Source organism: Dermochelys coriacea, chromosome 2, assembly GCF_009764565.3.
Source record: "Dermochelys coriacea isolate rDerCor1 chromosome 2, rDerCor1.pri.v4, whole genome shotgun sequence".
Taxonomy (NCBI): domain Eukaryota; kingdom Metazoa; phylum Chordata; order Testudines; family Dermochelyidae; genus Dermochelys; species Dermochelys coriacea.
The window spans coordinates 264,620,159-264,647,513 of NC_050069.1; positions in this window are offsets into that span (position 1 = coordinate 264,620,159).

Genomic DNA, 27,355 nt, shown 5'->3' on the forward strand with positions numbered 1-27,355 from the left:
CTCTACACCAACATTCCACACAAAGATGGACTACAAGCCGTCAGGAACAGTATCCCCGATACTGTCCCGGCTAACCTGGTGGCTGAACTTTGTGACTTTTTCCTGACCCATAACTATTTCACATTTGGTGACAATGTGTACCTTCAAATCAGCGGCACTGCGATGGGTACCCGCATGGCCCCACAGTATGCCAACATTTTTATGGCTGACTTAGAACAACGCTTCCTCAGCTCTCGTCCCCTAATGCCCCTACTCTACTTGCGCTACATTGATGACATCTTCATCATCTGGACCCATGGAAAAGAAGCTCTTGAGGAATTCCACCATGATTTCAACAATTTCCATCCCACCATCAACCTCAGCCTGGACCAGTCCACACAAGAGATCCACTTCCTGGACACTACGGTGCTAATAAGCGATGGTCACATAACCACCACCCTATATCGGAAACCTACTGACCGCTATTCCTACCTACATGCCTCTAGCTTTCATCCAGATCATACCACTCGATCCATTGTCTACAGCCAAGCGCTACGATATAACCGCATTTGCTCCAACCCCTCAGACAGAGACAAACACCTACAAGACCTACAAGAACCTCAGATGCGATGTCCTGAGGTTGGAGGTTCCACGACCACCACTCCCAAGAGGAGAAGGCGGGTGGTGGTGGTCGGGGACTCTCTCCTCCGGGGGACTGAGTCATCTATCTGCCGCCCTGACCGGGAAAACCGAGAAGTGTGCTGCTTGCCAGGGGCTAAGATTCGTGATGTGACGGAGAGACTGCCGAGACTCATCAAGCCCTCGGATCGCTACCCCTTCCTGCTTCTCCACGTGGGCACCAATGATACTGCCAAGAATGACCTTGAGCGGATCACTGCGGACTATGTGGCTCTGGGAAGAAGGATAAAGGAGTTGGAGGCGCAAGTGGTGTTCTCGTCCATCCTCCCCGTGGAAGGAAAAGGCCTGGGTAGGGACCGTCGAATCGTGGAGGTCAACGAATGGCTACGCAGGTGGTGTCGGAGAGAAGGCTTTGGATTCTTTGACCATGGGATGGTGTTCCATGAAGGAGGAGTGCTGGGCAGAGACGGGCTCCATCTTACGAAGAGAGGGAAGAACATCTTTGCCAGCAGGCTGGCTAACCTAGTGAGGAGGGCTTTAAACTAGGTTCACCGGGGGAAGGAGACCAAAGCCCTGAGGTAAGTGGGAAAGCGGGATACCGGGAGGAAGCACAGGCAGGAAGGTCTGTGAGGGGAGGGCTCCTGCCTCATACTGGGAATGAGGGGCGATCAACAGGTTATCTCAAGTGCTTATATACAAATGCACAAAGCCTTGGAAACAAGCAGGGAGAACTGGAGGTCCTGGTGATGTCAAGGAATTATGACGTGATTGGAATAACAGAGACTTGGTGGGATAACTCACATGACTGGAGTACAGTCATGGATGGTTATAAACTGTTCAGGAAGGACAGGCAGGGCAGAAAAGGTGGGGGAGTAGCACTGTATGTAAGGGAGCAGTATGACTGCTCAGAGCTCCGGTACGAAACTGTGGAAAAACCTGAGTGTCTCTGGATTAAGTTTAGAAGTGTGTGCAACAAGAGTGATGTCATGGTGGGAGTCTGCTATAGACCACCGGACCAGGGGGATGAGGTGGATGAGGCTTTCTTCCGGCAACTCACGGAAGCTACTAGATCGCATGCCCTGATTCTCATGGGTGACTTTAATTTTCCTGATATCTGCTGGGAGAGCAATACAGCGGTGCATAGACAATCCAGGAAGTTTTTGGAAAGCGTAGGGGACAATTTCCTGGTGCAAGTGCTAGGGGAGCCAACTAGGGGGAGCGCTTTTCTTGACCTGCTGCTCACAAACCGGGTAGAATTAGTGGGGGAAGCAAAAGTGGATGGGAATCTGGGAGGCAGTGACCATGAGTTGGTTGAGTTCAGGATCCTGACGCAGGGAAGAAAGGTAAGCAGCAGGATACGGACCCTGGACTTCAGGAAAGCAGACTTTGACTCCCTCAGGGAACAGATGGCCAGGATCCCCTGGGGGACTAACATGAAAGGGAAGGGAGTACAGGAGAGCTGGCTGTATTTCAAGGAATCCCTGTTGAGGTTACAGGGACAAACCATCCCGATGAGTCGAAAGAATAGTAAATATGGCAGGCGACCAGCTTGGCTTAATGGTGAAATCCTAGCGGATCTTAAACATAAAAAAGAAGCTTACAAGAAGTGGAAGCTTGGACATATGACCAGGGAAGAGTATAAAAATATTGCTCGGGCATGTAGGAAAGATATCAGGAGGGCCAAATCGCACCTGGAGCTGCAGCTAGCAAGAGATGTCAAGAGTAACAAGAAGGGTTTCTTCAGGTATGTTGGCAACAAGAAGAAAGCCAAGGAAAGTGTGGGCCCCTTACTGAATGAGGGAGGCAAGCTAGTGACAGAGGATGTGGAAAAAGCTAATGTACTCAATGCTTTTTTTGCCTCTGTTTTCACTAACAAGGTCAGCTCCCAGACTGCTGTGCTGGGCAACACAAAATGGGGAAGAGATGGCCAGCCCTCTGTAGAGATAGAGGTGGTTAGGGACTATTTAGAAAAGCTGGACGTGCACAAGTCCATGGGGCCGGACGAATTGCATCCGAGAGTGCTGAAGGAATTGGCGGCTGTGATTGCAGAGCCCTTGGCCATTATCTTTGAAAACTCGTGGCGAACGGGGGAAGTCCCGGATGACTGGAAAAAGGCTAATGTAGTGCCCATCTTTAAAAAAGGGAAGAAGGAGGATCCTGGGAACTACAGGCCGGTCAGCCTCACCTCAGTCCCTGGAAAAATCATGGAGCAGGTCCTCAAAGAATCAATCCTGAAGCACTTAGAGGAGAGGAAAGTGATCAGGAACAGTCAGCATGGATTCACCAAGGGAAGGTCATGCCTGACTAATCTAATCGCCTTTTATGATGAGATCACTGGTTCTGTGGATGAAGGGAAAGCAGTGGATGTATTGTTTCTTGACTTTAGCAAAGCTTTTGACACGGTCTCCCACAGCATTCTTGTCAGCAAGTTAAGGAAGTATGGGCTGGATGAATGCACTATAAGGTGGGTAGAAAGCTGGCTAGATTGTCGGGCTCAACGGGTAGTGATCAATGGCTCCATGTCTAGTTGGCAGCCGGTGTCAAGTGGAGTGCCCCAGGGGTCGGTCCTGGGGCCCGTTTTGTTCAATATCTTCATAAATGATCTGGAGGATGGTGTGGATTGCACTCTCAGCAAATTTGCGGATGATACTAAACTGGGAGGAGTGGTAGATACGCTGGAGGGGAGGGATAGGATACAGAAGGACCTAGACAAATTGGAGGATTGGGCCAAAAGAAATCTAATGAGGTTCAATAAGGATAAATGCAGGGTCCTGCACTTAGGATGGAAGAATCCAATGCACCGCTACAGACTAGGGACCGAATGGCTCGGCAGCAGTTCTGCGGAAAAGGACTTAGGGGTGACAGTGGACGAGAAGCTGGATATGAGTCAGCAGTGTGCCCTTGTTGCCAAGAAGGCCAATGGCATTTTGGGATGTATAAGTAGGGGCATAGCGAGCAGATCGAGGGACGTGATCGTTCCCCTCTATTCGACACTGGTGAGGCCTCATCTGGAGTACTGTGTCCAGTTTTGGGCCCCACACTACAGGAAGGATGTGGATAAATTGGAAAGAGTACAACGAAGGGCAACGAAAATGATTAGGGGTCTAGAGCACATGACTTATGAGGAGAGGCTGAGGGAGCTGGGATTGTTTAGTCTGCAGAAGAGAAGAATGAGGGGGGATTTGATAGCTGCTTTCAACTACCTGAAAGGGGGTTTCAAAGAGGATGGCTCTAGACTGTTCTCAATGGTAGCAGATGACAGAACGAGGAGTAATGGTCTCAAGTTGCAATGGGGGAGGTTTAGATTGGATATTAGGAAAAACTTTTTCACTAAGAGGGTGGTGAAACACTGGAATGCGTTACCTAGGGAGGTGGTAGAATCTCCTTCCTTAGAGGTTTTTAAGGTCAGGCTTGACAAAGCCCTAGCTGGGATGATTTAACTGGGACTTGGTCCTGCTTTGAGCAGGGGGTTGGACTAGATGACCTTCTGGGGTCCCTTCCAACCCTGATATTCTATGATTCTATGATTCTAAGATCTCTATCATGCATTCCTACAACTACAATACCCACCTGCTGAAGTGAAGAAACAGATTGACAGAGCCAGAAGAGTACCCAGAAGTCACCTACTACAGGACAGGTCCAACAAAGAAAACAACAGAACGCCACTAGCCATCACCTTCAGCCCCCAACTAAAACCTCTCCAACGCATCATCAAGGATCTACAACCCATCCTGAAGGACGACCCATCACTCTCACAGATCTTGGGAGACAGACCAGTCCTTGCTTACAGACAGCCCCCCAATCTGAAGCAAATACTCACCAGCAACCACACACCACACAACAGAACCACTAACCCAGGAACCTATCCTTGCAACAAAGCCCGTTGCCAACTCTGTCCACATATCTATTCAGGGGACACCATCATAGGGCCTAATCACATCAGCCACACTATCAGAGGCTCGTTCACCTGCGCATCTATCAATGTGATATATGCCATCATGTGCCAGCAATGCCCCTCTGCAATGTATATTGGCCAAACTGGACAGTCTCTACGTAAAAGAATGAATGGACACAAATCAGACGTCAAGAATCATAACATTCAAAAACCAGTTGGAGAACACTTCAATCTCTCTGGTCACTCGATCACAGACCTAAGAGTGGCTATACTTCAACAAAAAAGCTTCAAAAACAGACTCCAATGAGAGACTGCTGAATTGGAATTAATTTGCAAACTGGATACAATTAATTTAGGCTTGAATAGAGACTGGGAATGGATGAGTCATTACACAAAGTAAAACTATTTCCCCATGGTATTTCTCCCTCCCACCCCACCCCCCACTGTTCCTCTGATATTCTTGTTAACTGCTGGAATTAGCCTACCTTGCTTGTCACCATGAAAGGTTTTCCTCCTTTCCCCCCCCCGCTGCTGGTGATGGTTTATCTTAAGTGATCACTCTCCTTACAGTGTGTATGATAAACCCATTGTTTCATGTTCTCTGTGTGTGTGTATATATAAATCTCTCCTCTGTTTTTTCCACCAAATGCATCCGATGAAGTGAGCTGTAGCTCACGAAAGCTTATGCTCTAATAAATTTGTTAGTCTCTAAGGTGCCACAAGTACTCCTTTTCTTTTTGTTTCATCAGTATATCCGTACTCAGTATGAAGAGGCAGTAGCAGCTGCCATAGTTAAGGCTGAGTGAAGCTTTCTGTTTACAAGACAGTTTTTCAAAGTGCCCTAAAATTTACATTCATAGTCACTGGGTTGAGTACAGGACACATCACTTAGCTGGGACATCTCCCAAATAAGTGATCTAAACCCAGCGATACCCAATAGCAATTACAGCTGCTTTGGGTTGGGCAGCTATTCCATCTCTTAGATTCTCTTTTACTGTCTTTCAGGGTGTTGGTGCTGCTTCTCGCACAAGGGGCTCTGATCCTGATTGGGTCCTGTAGGTGCTATGGTACTAAATACATACTAAATAACGGAGATCGTCGTAAAGTGAGGTTTTATTACGTAGTTTTGGTCAAACAGGAGCCAGGGCCCAACCTGAACCTTCATTTCGAGCTGAATGCAAACCACTTTCGGGGGCTGGGAGGGTGTTCAAAAAAATTCAATTAATTTTCTCCCTCCTCCAAACTCATTTCCAATTATTTCTTATCTTGGAGCGCCTGGGGCACAATAAATGGTTCCCGCTGCATTGTTGCAAAGCAGACTGTACCCACAATCTCTCAAGGAAGGCCGTGTTCCCAAAAATTCCAGGCCAGTTTAGCTGAGCCAAGAGGTTTAGAATAAGCCTCCAAACTCTTGAACCAAACCTGTGCCCTCCCCCCTGACCAACGAATGGTTTTATTACCAGTAACATTTGGCAAACAAGCAAATTGTGCTGTAAAATGCTGCCAAAAGTACAAAACTATCTCCATGGGGGGAAGTGACTGGGTTTATGGGGAAGGTGTCAGGGCTTGGGCATGGTGCAAAGCTCATTGGAGTCAGTAGGAGTCATTCTCCCTGTATGCTTAGTCCCTTTGGGCCAGACAGGCCATTGCATGGGGTGCAAAGTAGAGGAATGTGCAATGACCATTCCCCGCCTTGCATACGCTGCCTGAAGGCCAGACAACTCCTCAGGTGGGAGGGCAACAGGGACTGCTCCTTTCATGGATCCCGAGGGTAGTAACTGTTTCAAAGGGGCATGGAAGGGGATGGTGGAAGGCAGGACATGGCTTTCTGTGGAGCTCAGAGAAGGACTGTGTATCCTGAAGCTCAATCCTTCTCCAAACTCCCTCCTTACAGTTTTGGCACCACGTGGTCATTTGGTTGCTTGCGTGGGTGTAACCTCTAGGCAGCCACTAGTCCTAAGAACTATCCTGGGTTGGAAAGAGATTCAGGAAGGAATCAGCGATACGCTTAGCTTCTAAAGAAGAACTGAGCACAGCTGCCACTAAGCCGTTCTCCAGGATCTAACTCCTATACATTCAGATAAAGATTATCTGCTGCAGCACCACTTGGCTGCCCCTAAAAGTATTACACTTTTTAAGTGGTGTGACTTTTTCATTGTCCCAGTGTGGACCTGTGATTTAAAGGCATAATCTGGCCCAATGACTCCAGTGGATTACCCTTGACTTTGGAAAGCGACACATGTGAGTAAAGACTACCTGCATGAACAAGGACTGCAGGATTGGCTCCCCTGTTTGCACTTTTTGCCATTTGTGGAGGTAATTTGATAGTGTCTGATCCCAATCCCACTGAAGACAATGGGAGCCTTTCCATTGGCTTAGTGGACTTTGGATCAGTCCCTGGGTGAGTAATGTGCTCACTTGAATATGGATGTTTAGCCAAATTTAATGGTTAAGATAACATGCAGTTTTGATTTGATTCAAATGTATTTTCCTTTTTCGTCCTGGAAAAAAGTAGGACAGTAACAATCCACCAGCTCTAATAGTATGATAGTAAGATCTAGGGCTAGACTCTCAGCTGGTCGGAATCAGCATATCTCCACTGAAGAGTCCCACCAGAGTCTGTATTCTTTGCTTGCTGAACTTTGAAGCTGCATCTTGAAACTCTGGGATTCCGCCAGAAGTTAGAGGTAATGAATCGGAATCCGTACTGGAATCCAGCGGCCAGCTGGCATAAAATGGCTGATTTCCACTGACGTCAGTAGAGCAACACTGATTTACACCAGCTGAGGATCTGGACATAGGAGTTTCAGGTGAGTTTTTCCCATATTCTAGCAAGACTTTTAACAGGCAGAAGCAGGTGAATTACACTTACAGTATGTGGCTATGGAGAACACCTTTGATCTTGATGTTAGAGTTTTAATACACACAAGCCCTTTGGCTTCGCACGTTAACACACCTGAGAGGATCTAAATGATGGCACACTCATCCCTTTCTCCACCTGGAAATGCTTCGGTAACCATCACAAGTGCTTCTTTATTAATTAAAGCAACGGCCTGCAAATGTATCAGTTTTAGGACAAATCTTATCGGCTTCTAGCCAGTGCTCAGCCTATTCCTCTTTCTTTTTGCAGCTTAACCTGGAAAGGACTCACGCTGCCTTTGACCAGTGGTTCTCAACCTGCAGTCCAATCAGCACACAGCTGCGGCCCATGTGACATCCTCAGGGCTGTACAGGTAGTATATGTATCGCGTGGATGTGGCCCACATAACATATAAAGAACTGCAGATGCGGCCCACAATGGTAATAGGCTGAGAACCACTGCTTACGTGTTTGCAGAAGGGAACTTCTGTATATAGCAACGGATGTGCAAGCCTCAAAATTCTTGTGGGCCCGGTCAAGGTAAGCACCTAAAAGGACAGATGCTTCTCTGAAGATGAGTTTGATCTAAGGTTAAGCATGCAGGTGCTACACTGACTGGTGCTGTATTTTAAATAGCATCCCTCATTTGCAGGGCCGGCTCCAGGCACCAACAAAGGAAGCATGTGCTTGGGGCAGCCCATTTGAAGGGGCGACATTCCGGCTATTATTGGGGCGGCACATTTAAAGCGGTGGCTCTTTTTTTTTTTTTTTTTTGCTTGGGGTGGCAAAAAAGCTAGAGTCGGCCCTGCTCATTTGGAGCAAGGCAGCTAAGAAAACCCAGGCTGAAACGTGCAAGCGCCGAGGAGAACATTTTCTCAGCTGAAGTGGCTTGGCAGGAGAACGAGCTGTGTGAAAACAGACCAGCTTGAAGCTGGATGGCTTGTAACACCCTGTGAGACCTGCCTTGCCAAGAAAACGGTAAAGCCATTTGTAGGAACAGCAGCATCGAAAAGCCTCAGCCACGATGGAGGGCCCAATTGCGGTAGGTGCTGTACATGCACACAGTGGGTATGTCTGCAATGGTCGTGGAAGTGCAATGTCCACCTCGGGCAGACTTACCTGCACGAACTCTGATAGACCCAGGGCGCTAAAAATAGAAAGATCACCAGGACATGGAAGGGGCTAGCCTCCCGTGCCTAGGGTTTCAGACAGGATCATACTTGAGGTGGCTTGTCCATCCTGCTACTCAAGCTGCTGCAGCTGCACTTCTAGTTTTAGTGTACTAGCTCAGGTATGTCTCCGCAAGCACAACATTACACCTCCAGCGGCACAGAGAGGGTAAATTACTTGCCCGGTGGTGCAGAAAGTCGGTGACAGGGCTAGGAACTGAAGCCAGGCCCCACTGAGTGCTTGCCCAGAGTCTGAACCCCAAGGCCACGTCTCTCTCTCATTATACTATCAGAACTGGATAGTTTAATTCTTTATGCACCTGTCAAGGAGGGGAAGGGGAACTGTATTCAAATCTTATTATCATTACTTAGCATGGGCTGCCATGAGCCTTTGAAAACCTTTACAGTGGCTAGGCAGCTGCTTTGCTGGGGCTGCTGTTTGTGACGCTACACCAGAATCTGCTCGCTGTGACCGTGTGCTCTCGCTGTCCGATGGTCGTCGCCACCTGCTGTCTCACTTCATACTTAGATTGTGAGTTCTTTGGGACAGGGACTGTCTGTTTGTTAGATGGGTGTGCACAGCTCCCGGTACAATGGGGCCTCAATCCCTGACTGGGGCCTCTAGGGGCAATAATAATGATGATGGATGGAGTCAAGCCTTCTGGGGGTACAAAGATTTAAATAAGAAAAGGAGGACTTGTGGCACCTTAGAGACTAACAAACTTATTTGAGCATACGCTTTCGTGACCTACAGCTCACTTCATCGGATGCATGCATCTGATGAAGTGAGCTGTAGCTCACGAAAGCTTATGCTCAAATAAATTTGTTAGTCTCTAAGGTGCTACAAGTCCTCCTTTTCTTTTTGTGAATACAGACTAACACGGCTGGTACTCTGAAACCAAAGATTGAAATGCATTCTCTCACCAGCCTTGCTTTTCCAACCGCCTTTCACTCCTTGCTTCTCCAGGGCTTGAACCTCAGACAAAGCTCCCACTGGCACCACTGGGAACTTGGCTTGGATGAAGATTGCAGGATCGGGCACCAGGAACTTGGTGACACAGTTGCTATGTTGTGGCCTTTAGGGCTGCATCTACACTGGTAGCAGAAACCCGCAGCAGCGAGTTGCAGAGCCTGGGCTCATGCTATGGTGCTAAAAATACCTGCTTGGGCTCGAAAGCCCAGGAAGGGAGTTGGGCTTCAGACCGCCAGCTCCATCCTGAGCCCAAATGTCTATTTTTAGTGCCGCAGGGTGAACCCCGCAAGCCTGAGTCTGTAGCCTCAAGCTCTGAGACTTAATGCTGCGGGTTTCCACTAGCCGTGTAGATGTAACTTACCAGTCCTATTCCCCACCACCCTGGGGTACTCTCCTCTCCCCTGATTTAAGAGCTTGGCTGCAGGAGGAAATTGACCAGCATTGCTATAATGCCATAACAATGACACTATAGCTATGTGGGTGTAACTTCCCTAGGTGGATGCTCTGTTCTGGAATAGAAGGGACTGCTGTAGCAATGCTGGTCAGTTTCTCCATACAGAGAACAAGGCTTTACATGCCACTGGTACTTTGGAGACCAGAGAAGAGAGCGTTTTTTAAAAAAAGGCCTTAAAATGCAACTGACAAGCTGTAAACCATAGGTCAGCTCAGCACTTACGTCAGGCCAGATGACTCCCTGGCTGGAGTCTTCTTGTCCCCTAAGCAGACCCTCTCCTCCATCATTCCCCAAGTTTCTCAGTGGTTTGCAGTGTGGGAAGCCCCGGAGGGAATGCCCTTAGCATTCAGATGGCTAGTACTGGCTTAGCAGTTTCCCTTCCCACCTTAAGCCCTGGCTGTGTCATTAACAGCAGTCCCATCAGGCACCTTATAAGCTAGATGGCCCTTGTCTCTGCCCAGTTCTTCCAACACTTTTATCTCATTATCCTGTCCCTTCACCCTGATGCTAATTGCAGTTCACAGGGAGGTGCTTGCTAGCTCCTTTCACCACCTTTACCTTCTCACTGGGAAATTGCTGGACTTTATTGTCCTGGGAATAGTCATGCAAACTTCAAAAGAAATCCTGGGGGTGGGGGAGCAGACTGGGGAGTGGTGATTTCTAGGGGGTTTGACTGGAGAGTCACATGCACAGGGTGACCAGATGTCCTGATTTTATAAAAAGAAAAGGAGTACTTGTGGCACCTTAGAGACTAACAAATTTATTAGAGCATAAGCTTTCGTGAGCTACAGCTCACTTCATCGGATGCATTTGGTGGAAAAAACAGAGGAGAGATTTATATACACACACACAGAGAACATGAAACAATGGGTTTATCATACACACTGTAAGGAGAAAGAAAAGGAGTACCGGTGGCACCTTAGAGACTAACAAATTTATTAGAGCATAAGCTTTCGTGAGCTACAGCTCACTTCATCGGATGCATGCAAGGTAGACTACCTTGCTTGTCACCATGAAAGGTTTTCCTCTTTTCCCCCTCCTGCTGCTGGTGATGGCTTATCTTAAGTGATCACTCTCCTTACAGTGTGTATGATAAACCCATTGTTTCATGTTCTCTGTGTGTGTGTATATAAATCTCTCCTCTGTTTTTTCCACCAAATGCATCCGATGAAGTGAGCTGTAGCTCACGAAAGCTTATGCTCTAATAAATTTGTTAGTCTCCAAGGTGCCACAAGTACTCCTTTTCTTTTTGCGAATACAGACTAACACGGCTGCTACTCTGAAACCTGATTTTATAGGGACAGTCCCAATTTTGGGGGCTTTTTCTTATATAGGCGCCTACTACCCCCCACCCCCGTCCCGATTTTTTACACTTGCTACATCCTACACATGCAGCATGTTGGTAAGTGGCCTGCCTTCCATGTGGAGGTTGAGGTATGTTAGCTGGCGGAGGTTTGAATGTTCTATGTGCTACTGGTGATAAAAACTGAATGGAAGGAACAAAAAGCATCCCTCTCTTATCCCTTATAGTAATGCATAGCTCTTATGTAGCATTTTGCATCCATCAGTCTCACAACACTTCACAACAGAGGGGCAGGGAGGGAGCTCTGTTATAAAGTGCTTTGAGATCTCCTGACGGCCAGTGCTATAAAAGAGCTGATTGGTGTCATTATTAACAATGAATGTCCCAGCTACCTAGTAGTGCCTGCTGATCCGAAGGCTAAAGGGACCAGAGTCACCTCCAGTGACAAGTAGGTGAAAATGTTTTATAGAATGCTCGGGGCCCCAGTGGAGATCAAGGCCCCATTTTGCTGAGGCTCTGTACAAATGCATAGCAAGAGACCATCCCTAAAGATCTTACAGACCACACAGAGACACAGGGAGGCAACGTGACAAGCTCCGTGGTGGAGCCATGAAATAGAATCAGGTCTCCTGACTTCCCAGCACAGTGTCAGACCGCACAGCCAACTCAAACCCACTGGAGCAATTTTGTTTGGCTTGAAACCCTTCCCAGGCAGGGAATTAGTCATGGGATATGGACCTTCTCAGCCAGGGGTGATGTGGTCCGAATCCCACCTGTGTCATTAGTGGTTAGCATTTGGCAGCTGAGGTGGCATATGGGCCGTGAATCGGTCTCAGTCTGGTTTTCAGTGGAGGGGTATCCACACGACCGGAACCACTGTCACTGACTGGCCCCTTTGCTGGCAGCGTCATCAAAGAGGCCAAAAAATGGATGAAGGTTGAACTGTGCCCTCATCTGTGGGGCTGAAGGCTAACACACCGTACCAGGGACATGTGTAATCTACAGGTGAGTGTGCGTTATAGACCCCGCTTTGAACCGGTCCACACAAGATATGTGTGATTCTGTCCCGTACATACAGAGCCTTGGCTCAAGCTGTAGCAGCTCATGCTTTTAGCTCTGGAGGTCCCTGGTGCGTTGGCTAAGAGGGCAGCCATCCCTCTATCACTTACAGGAGCAGAAATTCCTCCTTCAGGGCTGTAACTCCAGTGTCATGTAACACCCTGGCTCGTTTGTGAGCACTGGGTTTGAAGCCAGGTGCTCTGGAGCTAAAAAGCACAAGCCTTTACTGCGGGAGCTGAAAGATGCAGCACTATTAGTGCAAAGTGTGTACAGCCCCACCAAACTCTATGTAGGGCCACCAGTAGAGGGGGACAGAGCTATGCTCCGTCAGCCTGGGTTACCTCACGGACTAGGCACAGGGTTGTGTCAATTATACATTGCCCTGTGCTTGGGGCAGGGAGGAGCTGCACCGCTCCAGAGGGAGCGTGCTTCAGGGAGGAAGCTGGCTGGCATGAACCTGCTGCACCACGCTGCAGGATGGTGCAGTGGGTGCTCCTGTCTCCTCCCTACCCCAAGGGGCTCTAGCAGGGCTTGAAATTGTGACTGGCCTTGCCATGGGGGGCAGGTTAGGAGGAGGGCTCCCTGCGCTTCCCATGGGCCCGTCACAGTCCAGCCCTCATTGAAACCCGTGCACTATTCCGCCTTCCCCCAAAGAGGTAAAAATCCACGCTGTGAATTTTCAGTGTTTGCCCCTGAAGAAAGAATTCACTCAAGTGTGCTGCATGGAGCCAACATCTTGCGCTTCGGAAGCAGCAAGGGACATGCCCGTACAGATCTCCAGCAACATCCTCCTCCTTATATCCCCTCTCCCCCATTTGATGACTCATCACAATGCAGAAGGTTAATTAAGGTTAATTATCTCCCCTGATTAGCAGTGCATTCGTACTCCCAACAGAAAGAAGGATCCAACACCCCTCTTGCTGCCATGAATCAATTTTCTTCATTTACTGTCAGTGGAAGGCAGCCAGGTTCTCTGGCATCAAAGTCAACATTTCTCTACATGAAGACTCAACTTGTGAACCTGGTAATTTTGCATTTGCTTATAATATATGCATTTGCCAAGGCAAAAGAAAAGCAGCTGTTTGATGTCTCCAAAAACTGGAATTAGCCTCTTAGATCAAACATCAGTTTGCCTGCTTCTTTTATAATGGAAGGATCCAGTTGTATCAAGAACCAAGAGGATATCATTACTCTACGTACTATACTTACACATAAGCCAATGCCTAATTCCCTTACCTAGCAGCTAATGTTATTATTATTTAATGTTTGTGCTACAGAGGAGCTAGAGACACCGACCAAGATCAGGATCCCATTGTGCTAGGCACTGTCTAAACACATCGCAAGAGATAGTCCCTGCTCCAAAGAGCTAACAATCTAAATAAACAGGACAAACAGAAAATGGGTGAAAGGAGGTATTGTAATCTTTATTGCACAAATGCAGGATGAAGTGACATACACAAGGTCTCAAAGCAGGTCTGTAGTAGAGCCACCAATTAAACCCAGGTCTTTTTAGTCCTATTTTAGTGCCACAGCACCACTGCTACTGGTACTTGGGCTAACTAGAGTAAGGCTAGCTGGGGGACACCTACATGTGCTGCACTCACACCCCTTCAACTACAGTGCAGACAGTGCTTAATTTGTGCCAAGGCTTGCCAGACTCAGCCCTGGCACCTCTAGGCTTGGCAGCTCATAGCTCTGGTACCTCTGGGCTTGCCATGACATTTATGAAAGTAAAAAAATTGCTCGAGCCCCGGCACCTAGTTGCTTGAGTTCCCACACCTCTTTCATTACAGATGAAGCACTGAGTTCAGACTTACCCTGAGGAGTATTAGCCTGAAGAATAATGGACTCTCCTATCATTGGAGGCTGGTAAAAATGGGTTGCTTGGAACAAATAAAGTGTTGGCAGAGAGGATGGATGTTCTGCGGGCCTGACTTCTCTGATTTGAGTAGGCTCAAGATTCCCTTTCAACCACCTTCACCTCACTGTCCGTGAGTGGGGATTGGGCAGATCGGTTTGGAAACAATAAAGACTGACCGCACTGCCCCACTTTTGGAGAGTTGGTTTAACTTTTATGGTAGTTTTTTTAAAGGCGACCTGCAAAGCAAAAATGAACCCAAAATTTCTGTGCTAAATGCTGCTATGAACAAGTTAGTTAACTCACTTTAAAAAAAAGAAATTCTCTTCTCCCTCTGAAGTCGTCCCATTCCTTCCCAGTTCACTGCCGACATCCCAGGGGGCAAGTTTCTGAGAAATCACTGAACAGCTCGATATTTTTTCCAGTTTTGTGTGAAAATACAGCAACAATGTAGCTACATTTGCATTTCTTTTATGTTCATCTTCTAGAAGTATTTAAAAGTAAAATCCCAGTCAGTGCAGACACCTACGGGTAAGGTTACCCTATTTTCAAATAAACAGCTAAAACATACTTATGGTTGCAAAAAAGTCATATCAAAGACAAGAGTCAACTCCTCTGAAAATGTGCGCTGTTGTCACTCCCACCAACTTCCAACTCAATGGCAACATATGCATATATCTTGGATTACAGGACTTTTTCCAGCAACACAGGGCCTGATTTTTATTTGCCATAAGGCTCTTTTATCGCACCCTGGCAGTGTCAGGGGCCTCAAATGAGCATATATGTAATTGATGTACACTCACGGAGTGGTGTAAAAGAGTGTTGGTATAAATGAGAATTAGGCCTCTGGTATCTACATGATTCACTGATCCATAGATTCCACAGCAAGAAAGGACCATTGTGGTCATCTCATCTGACCTCCTGTATAACATAGGCAAGAGAATTTCACTCAGTGATTTCTGCATCAAATCTGTAACTTCTGGTTGAGCTAGAGCATATCTTCTAGAAAGACATCCAGAGTTTTGAATTTAAAGACTTGAAGTGATGGAGTCGCCATCACACCCCCAGGTAAATTGTTCTGATGGTTAATTATCCTAATTACCATTGTTAAAAATGGCTCCTTGTTCCTACCCTGCGTTTATCATGCAAAACTGAATGAGTGTGGTTAATGTTAACTTTGAGCAAAAGATAGCTTTGATGGGGTCTGTGTTCCTTTGGCTTCCCACTTCCCACTGAACACTGTTCATCACACTGAAAGCTCGTTCCACTGCACTGATTGTTTAGCTGGTACAGAGGTACCACAATGCATCTTGAATACACATCCTGTAATTATTAAAAAAAAACCCCAAACATTCTGATTGATGGAATGAAAAGACGGGACAGTTCAGATGTCCCACAAAGATGGACACCAGAACATCACATTGTCCCTTGAGCTAAGGGCATAATGCTTTCTACAACTCCCCGGGATGGGAGTGTGCCTTGCCTTTTAATCAGGGCTCTGCCGCAAGGCACAATCCAGACCCATATAAATTATTCTCTATGAAATCAGAATGCCAAATATCACATGCGTTGCAATGACATTGAAGATCAGAGAATTTTGGCCCATAGTTCAGGAACCGTTCATTCATAGACTTACCGTCTACCTTACTTTATGGTTCCCATCACTGCATACTTCACAGCCTTTCATTTATCCTCGCCTTATCTCTGTGAACCAGGTCAAAGCTATCTATCCCCCTTATACAGGTGGGAAATTGAGGCCTAGAGACACAGAAGGTACATCTACACTGCCATTAGAAACCTGCAGCTGACCTAGGTCATCTGACAGGCTCACGGGGCTTGGGCTAAGGGGCTGTTTAATTGTGGTGTAGACGTTCGGGCTTCAGCTGGAGCCTGAGCTCTGGGACACTCCCCCGTCATGGGATAGTAGGGCAGCTCAAATGTCCACTCTTCAGTTAAACAGCCCCTTAGCGTGAGCCAGAGTCAGCTGACCTGGGCCAGCTGCGGGTTTTTAATTGCAGTGCAAGTATACCTGAAGTGACATGCCCTGAGTCACATGGGGAGTTTGTGGTGGAGCAGGGCATTGAATGCCAGTCTCCCCAGCTTGCACCCTAACCACTAGATCTTCCCTTTCACCAAAGGATGCAAAGACCAGGGAATCAGGCCTGAAATCCTTAAGCACCTGCACGGCCCCATTGAAGTCAATGGGACCTTTTCCCCAAGTGAAGACCAGTTACAGGAATAGGCCTGATTCTGTGTGTTGCTTGATGAGCTAAGGGAAGGTCACACAAGGATCATGGTAGAACAGGCATTTGAAGGCAGATCTCCCTGGTCCCCAGCTAGCACACTAATCATTGAGCCATCCTTCCTTTCTGCTGCTTTTCTATATCCCTCCTTTCCATTTAACATTCTCTAGGTTCGTTGACGTAGTTCTGTATAAAAGATCACTTTGCTCCCCAGACCTGGCCATCCCACCCCGTTGTCCTCCTAATGCTCTGGCTGTTGGCTCAGCTGGAGCAGCTTGGCGAATGGGACTCTCCAGGAATTGTGCTAGCTGGGTGCTTTAGGCTTTTCTGCAGGGTGCCAGAGCAGTCATTCCTATTGCATGGGATTTTGCACCATCTGTATCTTGTGGCTGATTTCACAACCCCTTTGTGAAGCACTGCACATGGGTTAATGCTCTGCACAGCCAGTGCTCCTCAGGGGATGTGAACTCCCCTCCCCCGCTCCCCCCTCCTACACTACACATAGGTGTTTGTTAAATTGCCTTTTATTTTTACCTCTGTGATGCACTGTTCGGGTAACACCTGCAAGTGTGTTCCTCAAGGGACCCTGTCCACATGCTACAACTTGTAAACCTTGGGAAGGAAAGTAACATAGCTTAAAAGTACCTTTGGGTCCACCCCCGCAATGTTAAAACATTTGACAATATATATATGGTGAGCTAGATTCCTGACTCATGCATCACCAGGGTGCATTCCCCTCTCACTTTGACTCTCTTGTAACTCAGTAGTTACTCCAGGTTTACACGGCGGTGCATGAGGTCCTATTCCTGAGCACACACAAAATGCAAGCAGTTCCTTCCCTTGGATGTCTGCATAACCCGTTGGTTAGCATCTGGGTGGGTGGAGGGGGAGGGTCATCAAGGATTCAGTCTGCTTTGAGCCTCAGATGTTTGGGACGAACTTCCTTTTGAGCAGAGGAAGGATGCAACAGATTCCCCACTCTGCCAAGCTGCTGAGAATGTGAATGGTCACAGCTGTCAGCTATGCCATTTTGGTTCAAGCTGCAGCCACTCATACTTCTAGCTCTTCAGGGCCCTGATTCAATCCCCAGTGTGTCAGCCAAGATGGCAGCCATCTCCCATTAATGGAGAATTAAGTTGGGAGGCCCATATGCCCAGCTCAGGGCAGAGTGAGACCTTTTGTAACAATGACCATAGAGAGGATGATAATCAAAGAAAGGAACGAGTAGCAATGAACAGTAAGAAATCATTTACATTCATACAGTGGGATCTTTAACTTCCATGCAGAGTGTTTACTCTGTTTTTAAGGACTTGTCTGAATGATCTCCATCCATTAAATTGCAAGGGGCACAAGGGAGTCTGAGTTTTTCAGACCTAATATCCAAGTACAGATAAATCAGAAAATATGTACTATGCCTTAAAAGAAACCTTTTTATGGTTGTGATCCAAAGCCCATTGAAGTTTATGTGATGGGGTTGCCTGTGGTAACAAAGGACAGGACTTGATGAGTCAATCCTATGTCCTATATGGTTATGTTATGGTTTAGTGGAACATGGGAACTTAGATGGCGAAGTCAGAGGTTCCTGAGAAGTGCAGTTTATCAGACGCAGCTATAATTTATCACCTCCTATGCTATTTATCACATGGATCTTCAGAACTGCCCAACCACATGGAGCTGTGTTCCCCCATGATGCCCATGTGCAGGTTAGCTGGCAACCATGGCATTTGTACGTATGTAGCCAATGATTACCTACAACCCGATGAGCTCTTTCTGCTGGGAAGGCAAGTTTTGCTTAGGCATGACTTAATGCAAACAGTTTGCTTTCCATGCGGCTATAAACACTAAGTTGGAGCACAGCACAAAGCCATATAGTTATTTATAAGTTGCTGGCAGTGCTGAAGTCAGGGAACTTCTCTAAGCAAATATTGGCAGTGCATCATTTCTGCTGGGCTCAGTCTCTGAGAAGAGGATGCTGGATGCACTGATCATACTGATGAAGTACTTCCTGCAAGAGCAGTCAAGATAGAATGGATCAGAAGGAGTAGTCAGCCTTGTTCCTCACTAGGTACCAATAGTGGAGACTTGTTACAAGCCTTGGAAGAAAGCTGGGAAAGAAGTGACGCAGGTGCGAAAGTTGAAGAGCTGGGTTCCAAACTCCACCCAGGTCTTATTTAATTGCATTTCTTCCACAATATTCTGCACATCCTGAAGTTGCAGTAGCTCCAGTGTCTCTATGTTAGAAATTCATGGAGGAATAGCCATCTTGTTTCACACTCATGGTCCATCTGGTTCAATATATTGACCCCAACAGTGACCAGCCTTATTACTTCAGAGGAAAGTGCAAGAAGTCCTACAGGAGGCATTTATAGGACAACCAGCCCGAAAGAAACTTCACTCCCAACCCCTCTTTATTAAAGGTTGTCTTGGGCCCGATTTCACAAGGGTTTATATCCTTTAAAAGCTTGTTTTTATATTCTCTATAACTCATTGTTTTTATCCACATAAATACCTAATTCTTTTTTGAATCCTGCAAAGCTCTTGGTATCAATGATACCTTGTGGCAATGAGTTCCACAGGTTAATTACTTGTGTGAAAAAGTATTCCCTGCAATCAGTTTTAAATGTGCTCTCTTTCAGTTTCATCAGATGCCTCCTTTTTCTAGTATTATTTGTATGGATGAATGGAAGTGCCTACTTTACCTCCTCTTTGCCATTCATTATTTTGTGTGCTGTTATTTTGTTTCCTCTTTTTCATATTCTTTTGGAGGAGTCTTAACAGCCCCAATCATTTTAGTCTCTCTTCATATAAGAATTTTCCTTTGTTCCTCATCATTCTCATTGCCTGTCTCTGATTCCCCTCCATGTCTGATATATCCTTTTTGAGATGGGGTGACCTGAACTGAGCATGAGGTGAGGGCATCTCATTGATTTGCAGAACAGCATTGTAAAACTTGCACAGTATTTTCAATCCCATTCCTTATGAATCCTAACATTTAGTTTGGATGTTGCTGCAGATGATCACACTGATTCCCAGGTCTTTCTCCTGAGCCGTGGCAGCAAATTTAGGACCCAAACCCTGGAAGGCATGGGAGTAATTCAAATGGCTCCTTCCTATGTGCATTACTTTGCATTTGTCAAGACTGGATTTCATTCTCTGTCATATTGCCCTAGCTTGGTGTTACTCCAGCCTTGAGTAACCTAAATAGCTCTGTATCATCGACAAGTTTTTCTCCTCACCCCATTTCCAGGTAATAAGTTTATTAAACTGCACTGGCTCTATTACAGAATGTGGTGGCCTCCCATGGCTAGCCGCTTGCCACGATGAAAATAAAATCACTTATTCCTAGGGTTTTTTCTCTTGTCTCAACCACCTTCTGATTAATGACAGATTCACGACACTTTGCCTCATGATTGCTTAATTTCCTTCATAGCCTCCTGTATTTCCTATCACACTGTGTATTTAAGTTCCCATGTTCCGAGTCTGACCATAGAACGTAGACACTCCTCATCCAGGGAGCTATCTCTTAACTTCGCATTTCTGAGAACCATTTTACCTGCTTGCCTGTGACAAAGCCCTGAATGTGTCTCACACATTCAATCCTGAGCCTCAGTGGCACACAGGGTATTTGAGCAGCATCTTTCCTGTGCTATCCCTGCTGTGTGAGAGACAGCCTAGCTTAATGCATAACCTGGGGGCTTGGAAAGCATGAGTTCTATCCCTCGATATGCTACGGCTTTGCTGGTGAGAAGTGGCAAGTCTCTATTTTCCCATCTGAAAAAATGGGGATATTAACCTGTCTTTGCAAAGTACTTTTAGCTCCATAGATGAAAAGGGCTAGGTATTATGTATATTGGCTGGAGTGGATGTTAAGGCTACATCTATACTACACACTGGACAGCTGCACCATTGTATGGTCTCCTGTGTAGCCACTCTATGTTACAGGAGAGAGCTCTCCTGCCAGTATAATTAAACCACCCCCAATGAGCGGCGATAGCTATGTCGTCAGGAGAGCGTCTCCGGCCGATATAGTGCTGTCCACACCCACACTTTTTGTTGGTGACCCTTATGTCGGTATGGGGTGTGTTTTTTTCACAACCCTCACCGACAAAAATTTTATCGACAAAAGTGCTCGTGTAGACAAAGCCTGAGTGGGAAAAAAACCAAAACCCATTGCCCACCATGTTCACAAAATTAGAGACTTTAGCGTTGGAAAAGATCTAGTAGAACATCCCATCCATTTCCCTTCCAAGGCAAGACAATGCATTTCCTAGCACTTTGTCCAGTCTAGTGTAGTTGTCTCTAATACTGAGGCATCCACATCTTCCCTTGTGAGACTGTTCCACAGGCTAATCAATCCCGTGTCAGAAAGTCCTCCCAGAGCTTCAGTCTAATTAATTTTATTCTGTTGTTCCTCGCTTTGCCCTTTGTACCATCTTAAAATATTCCTATAATTAATATTATTCTCTTTGCTTGAAGTTTACACTCTTCAAATGCATGTAGATGGCTTTTATGTCCTCCTCAGTCAGCATATAGCTGGGCTACACATAGTTTAACTCTTTGAATCTTTCCTCACGATGTAAGATTCTCTCCAGCCCCCTCATCACTTTATTTTATTTTTTTCTGAACTCCCTTCAGCGTGAAACTCTCTTTGGTGTTGAGGTCTGAGGTGCAATTGGGGCATAAGGAGTGAGGGTCATCAACTGAAGAGCAGTAAAGGGAGGTAAAGCAGGAAGCAATCAAAAGTCATCAAAAGAGGGGATTTTTAATTTGAGATCCCATTAAAAATTATATTTCAACTCACACAGCTCCAACAGCAACTATGAAATAGTTACCCCTCTGGGTAAATCCATCTTTAATCCCACCTGGCAACCACCCTCCCCCCACAAAAAAACCCCAAAAACCTTTTACATATGAACAGAGCACTGAAAGGAGCTCTTGAGTCATTGAGTCCATTTTAAAACTAGTTGGGTTCTTTGCCCCCAATACTCTTAGTGGGAGGCTGATCCAGAACCTCACTCCTCTGGTGGTTAGAAACCTTCTGATTGCCAACCTAAATTTACTCATCAGCAGTTTATCCTCATTTGTTATTGCACCAACATTGCCCTTTAGTTTAACTAGCGCTTCTTCCTCCCTGGTGTGTTTACCTGAGATCTAAGCAGCACAAACTCTTCAACTGTCCCGAGCTCGTGACCTAACCAAAGTTCTGGACCATTAAACTGGAGTATATCTTGCTACACAAATCCCGAAAACAAACTGAAACCCTGGGAAGAGGTGAGTTTCCAGAACAGGAGACCAGCATCAGAGTCCCTTTGCTCCATCCCTTATTGGAGTGAGCCAGTCAGGTCTCTCTGTCTCTATTACTATCTCTGTCTATATCTATGTATACACACTTTCCCACTGTGTTTCTTCTGGCCAGGAAGAAGTAAGGGTTCATCACCAACAAACCCAGTATTGCCAACACCAGGCATTCGAAATTCATGAGTCAGGCCCCCCAAAATCACGAGACTGATTTAAAAATCATGAGATTAAAAAAAACAATCAATTTTGGGCTCTTTTTATTGACTTGTTTTTTCAGCATTTAGTGGTCATGGTTTCAAGCTTTTCTCTGCAACCATGAGGACTAGAATTTTTTTTTATAGGAAAGCAGAGATTATCACATAATCACTGGACTCCAGAAGCCGCGGCTTTAAGAAAAACATCAGATATGGTGAACTGGTGATGAAATTGCCAGAGTTGGCAACCCATCCTAAGCAGACAAACCAGAGTGAAACAAACCAATTAATATTTAGCAGTTTTCCACTCTCCGGTGATGCTTTCTTTGCCATAGTTCCTTCCTAACACCAGGTGGTGCTACCAAAAGATATAAATAGCTGCATAAGAAGAGCCATACTGGATCAGACCAAAGGTCCATCTAGCCCAGTATCCTGTCTTCTGACAGTGCGCAATGCCAGGTGCCCCAGAGGGAATGAACAGAACAGGTGATCATCAAGTGATCCATCCCCTGTCACCCATTCCCAGCTTCTGGCAAACAGAGGTTAGGGACACCATCCCTGCCCTTCCTGGCTAATAGCCATTGATGGACCTATCCACCATGAATTTATCTAGTTCTTTTTCACTTACAAACCCCTCTCCCTGACCCAAAATGGAGTCCAATACACAATGGATTTTCCTGGCTCCTGAAAAACTTTCCCAAACATACTCCAAGGTAAGAAAACCCAGCTCTGAATTCTCTAAAATGAGAAGCAAGGAAGATGTCAGTTCTGCACTTTGAATCTCTTTCCTTTTAAAACTTCATATGTATCTCAGTAAAGGGAGTAATACAAAAGCATTAATTGCTGCATTCACCCTGTTGCAGGTCTATCCCTTGGATCTCCATGTTTTCTGTGGCAGCTTTCTACATTACAAGGTGACCAGCACTTTGTCTGCTTATGTAACCAACACTGGTATGGGCTTGCAACAAGTCCATGAATAAACTTTTATCTGCAGCAGAGATGGCTTTACCTAGTGATTAGAGCAGGAGTGTAGACATCTTAACACCCGAGTTTAGTTCTCAGCAACTGATTCGCTTTTTGATCTTGGGCAACTCTGCTTCAGTTACTCTTCTGTAAAATGGGTATGATAATATCTATCTCATATGGGATGTTACAAGGCTTAATATATGTATATTAAGTACCTTGAAATGCTTGAAGTAAAGGTACTATAGAAGTGTGCATTATTACTATTACTTACTAATGATCTTTCTGCTTAGCTGTGGAAAGGGATATTGAGTCTTCCTTCTTATCTTCAAGTTGCTTAATGGTCTGGGACTAGCATATCTAAAAGATCATCTAAAACTCCAGGATGAAGACCACAGATGACAGCTTCTCTCCTTAGGAACCATAAATCTTTCTACCATGAGGGATAGCTCATCTGTGTGGGAGATAGAACTGTCTTAGGGGCTGGTATGAGAATGTGGAATGACCTCCTCCAGGAGGTAAGGACCTCACCACCTTCCACTCCAAGTGCATGATGCACTTTGACCTGCCTTCTCTAATGTAAACAAAGAACAGAGTCACACATTTAAAAGAAAATGCCCAAACTGCCACCAAAACCAAGCACTTCCACTTCAGCCACAATTCTCTCCCTGAGGAAAGGAGGAGAGAACAACCCACATGGGACAGATGTTAGTTGCATCGCATAATGCCTTACTGGAAAGTGCTCAGACTTTATAGTGGTGAGGGCATATAAGAATCTATATAGAATCGAATTATTGGCCAGTACCCTGTAATGATATTGCAACTCACGCAATCACAGTAAGGCACCTCTTGTAGATAAACCCACCCTCAGGGGTCAGCAAAACATTGTCATCTCTGGCTGTTCAGATGCTGGGTGGTTACACAGCATAAAGGCTCATGTGCGATTGTTTTGTCTGTAGTTTGTTAAATGACATGGCCTTGTTTATGAAGAAAATAATTACAAAAAACAAAATACAGCTGGTGCTGAGGCTCATACATACCTGGCTAAAAAATGAAGACAAGCCAGCACCTTTTCAATCTTCAGCTAAAGTTACTCATTGGCATGTAAAATATCATGCACCTCAAAAACCTCAAGAACAAAACCCAAATCACATACTTCCAGCGTGCTGGGGAGAGGACTGCAGAGCATAGATTTTATGGTGATAGAGGCAACAGAAAACCCTTCGTTAGATGGATCCCCAGATTAGCCAGAGCTTCAAGTTGGCTTCAGGGAGGTGGAAATGAGTGGTGTGGGTGAGCATGTTTGTGTGTGAGTGTGCCATGAATGGAGACAAAAGCCTCCGTCGCTGCCCTCCAGAGAGGAGCTCATTCACAATTATAGGCTTTGTGGGTCCTTAATAAAAGAGATTGAGTCATTAGTCACATAATAACGTAGAAAATACATTTCTCTGGCTTGTCCACTGTATCAAAGGCTTGTTTCTGCTCCTCTATCTTCTCTCTCTCTCTCGGTTTTTTTTTTTTTTTTTGCCTCTCCCCTTTTCGCCCCTGTGAAGTGAACAGGTATAGTTTGTCCTACAGCTCTTTGTCTGTGATTAACGCACTCACCTAGCAATTATTCACATCTGGATGGGTCTTTGTTCTACTTTGAAGTCTCTCAATGACTTTTCTTTCCCCTGTCTTCATTTTCTGTCCCCCCCCCCCTCCACCTTCCTCCCACATCACCTTGTCTATTAGTTCTCAAAAGTGCCCGTGGGTCCAGAGTGAATGCCTCAGGAATTCCTGCCTAATAGACCCAGGTGAGCTACAGCCTGGAAAAGGGAAGGCCCAGACCCCAAGGTGACCTTTTCCAAGTGTTGTTTGAATCAATAACAGTTTGTGTCCCCTCTTGCTCTCTGGCTCCCTGGTTATAATTGACAGTGTCCACCGACTGAGCCCTCTTTCTTCTCCCCGAACGTGCGTGTGATCTTTTAATCTTAAAAAAAAAAAAAAAGTGTGTGTGTGTGTGTGGGGGGGGGGGAAGATAATGGGTAATTGGCTAACCACAAAGTGAGGCCGGAGAGCAGCCATTCTCTCTGAGGCCTTTCTGTGTACACCGAAATGTCTGCTGAGTGGCATCTCCTTTCACAAATCTCCTTTTGTACGGCAGGAGAGGAGGCAGGGACACAACCCTCCTGCAGATTTCGAAGTCTAGTCACTGAGGCAAATTCACCACCAACTGGTTAAAAATGAAGATAAAGGGTTGTGGGGCTCGGGGGAGTGGGAAGCCCCTTTGCTTTGAGGAGATTAACTTTCAAGACGAAGTAAAACACAGGCAGATAGTCTTTCAAATTGCCTTCCAGCCGTGACAGGCAATGCTTAGATTAATTAGATTACGAATGCTCTTTTTATATTTGGCACATAGGTTGGGACAAGGTAGGGCAGGGGTTGGGCGAGAAATAATTATTTTTTTTCCAATAGCGCTGTTTTCTAATGCATCACACAGTGCAGTTGTGCTCTGAGGGCCTGATCGAAAGCCCACTGAAGTCAACGGGAGTCTTTCCATTCAGTTGTGTGGGCTTTGGAACAGGCCCAAAGGCTCGAGCCTAATTCCACTGAAGTCAATGGGGAAAATTCCCATTGGTTTCAAAGGGGGCAGGGCTGGGCCCTAGGGCATGGATGGTTGCTAGAAATGAGGATGGACTTGGTATATAGGAGGTGGGATAGCTCATAGCCGAAACTAGTGATGGGTGAAAAGGCAAAAATGAGGCACCCCCCTATTTCTCCACCCATTTTGTCCATTTTTAGAACAGAGTATGGAACAAGTTTCATTGCAGGTTCTGACTTTTTAAATTTTTTACGTGTCTTTTTCTTGTTGTTCACCGCGGAACATCTCTCTTCCAAGCCCAGCTAGAAGCAGGAAATACTGGAAATTAGCATCTAGATACTATAGTGCTGGGTGTTTGAGAAGTACCAAAGCCAGGCAAATATATGGGTGGAACACATAGGATGGAGAGAGAAACAGATAAACAGGAGAAAGGCACAGGATGGATCAACAGAAATCTCGGAAGGAAGATGCTCAGCTCATGAGACTTTTAGCACTCTTTGTAGAGTGGACAGAGGTCTAATCAGAAGATAGTCTCCACAGAGAAGCCAGGTTCATCAGGTGTGACAGGTTGCCCTCAAAATGTTTAGCTGGTTCCGTTTGGATAAGCACTTCAAAGTTGGGCTGCTTTTAAAGCCTCACCTGGGTCAGTGAAGCTATGGCAGATGTGTGGTACTGCTTACTTCTGATCAGATACCACAGTGATGGGCAGAGTACAAAAACCTGATCAGAATGGACCATCAGCCCTGGGAGAACAGCACTGAGACAAATCTGTTTCCAGGCCTAGACAGAATGAAAGAGGGTAAAGGCAGGCATGGAAATGAAAAATGAAGGGCTTTAGAAGGGGGGAGAAAAAGTTACCTTGAACTTTTCCATACCTCAGAACAGGTTACAATTGTATTTGGCTCAGGCTTGTGGTCACAAGTTGGGTTCTGATTTATTTCATCCCAGCTGGCTTCCTTCCTCCATAGTCATCAGGAGATGCTCTGCCTCAAAGCTGATCCTTGCTGGCAGGCTGCACTCCCTAAGAAACCAAAGGAGACGGAGGTTGAAACAACAGAATAAGTCTTTCTGCTTTTACACAGCATGAAAAGGGGGTTGGACTAGATGACCTTCTGGGGTCCCTTCCAACCCTGATATTCTATGATTCTATGAAAATGGAAGGAGTGGGAGGAGCCTGGTGAAGTTGATGAGCAGGAATCACCTGGCATAGGTTACATTCATCGTAAGGGTTCATCAGAGATGTGATAAAATGGCAGGTAACCTCATGCGACTTATGGCATTTGGGGTTTGGATTTGTGCACACCTCAGTACCTATTATTCTGCTATTCATTCTTCATTTCCATCTGCTGCTTGGAAATGGCACTGCTATCTGTCTGTCTATCTACCTAGGTTTTGTAAGATTGTCCATAACCATGGTTTGTGATATATTTCCTCCTACACCTTAGCTGACTGCTTGCCTCTCCCACACTCTCTATTTTTGCTATTGCTCTTCTTCCTTCTCCATTTTCTGACTTGCTGCTTCACTCTATTCCCACTATATGCCTCCAGCGTCAGGTTACAACTCTGTTTCCAACATCCAGCTCTCTCCTCTCACAGACCATTTGGAACTAGTCTCCATTTGTAGATTCATAGATTCATAGATACTAAGGTCAGAAGGGACCACTCTGATCATCTAGTCCGACCTCCTGCACAGCGCAGGCCACAGAATGTCACCCACCACTCCTATGAAAAACCTCACCCATGTCTGAGCTATTGAAGTCCTCAAATCATGGTTCAAAACTTCAAGGAGCAGAGAAGCCTCCCTCCAGTCAACCATGCCCCATGCTACAGAGATAGGCAAAAAAAAACCTCCAGGGCCTCTCCAATCTGCCCTGGAGGAAAACTC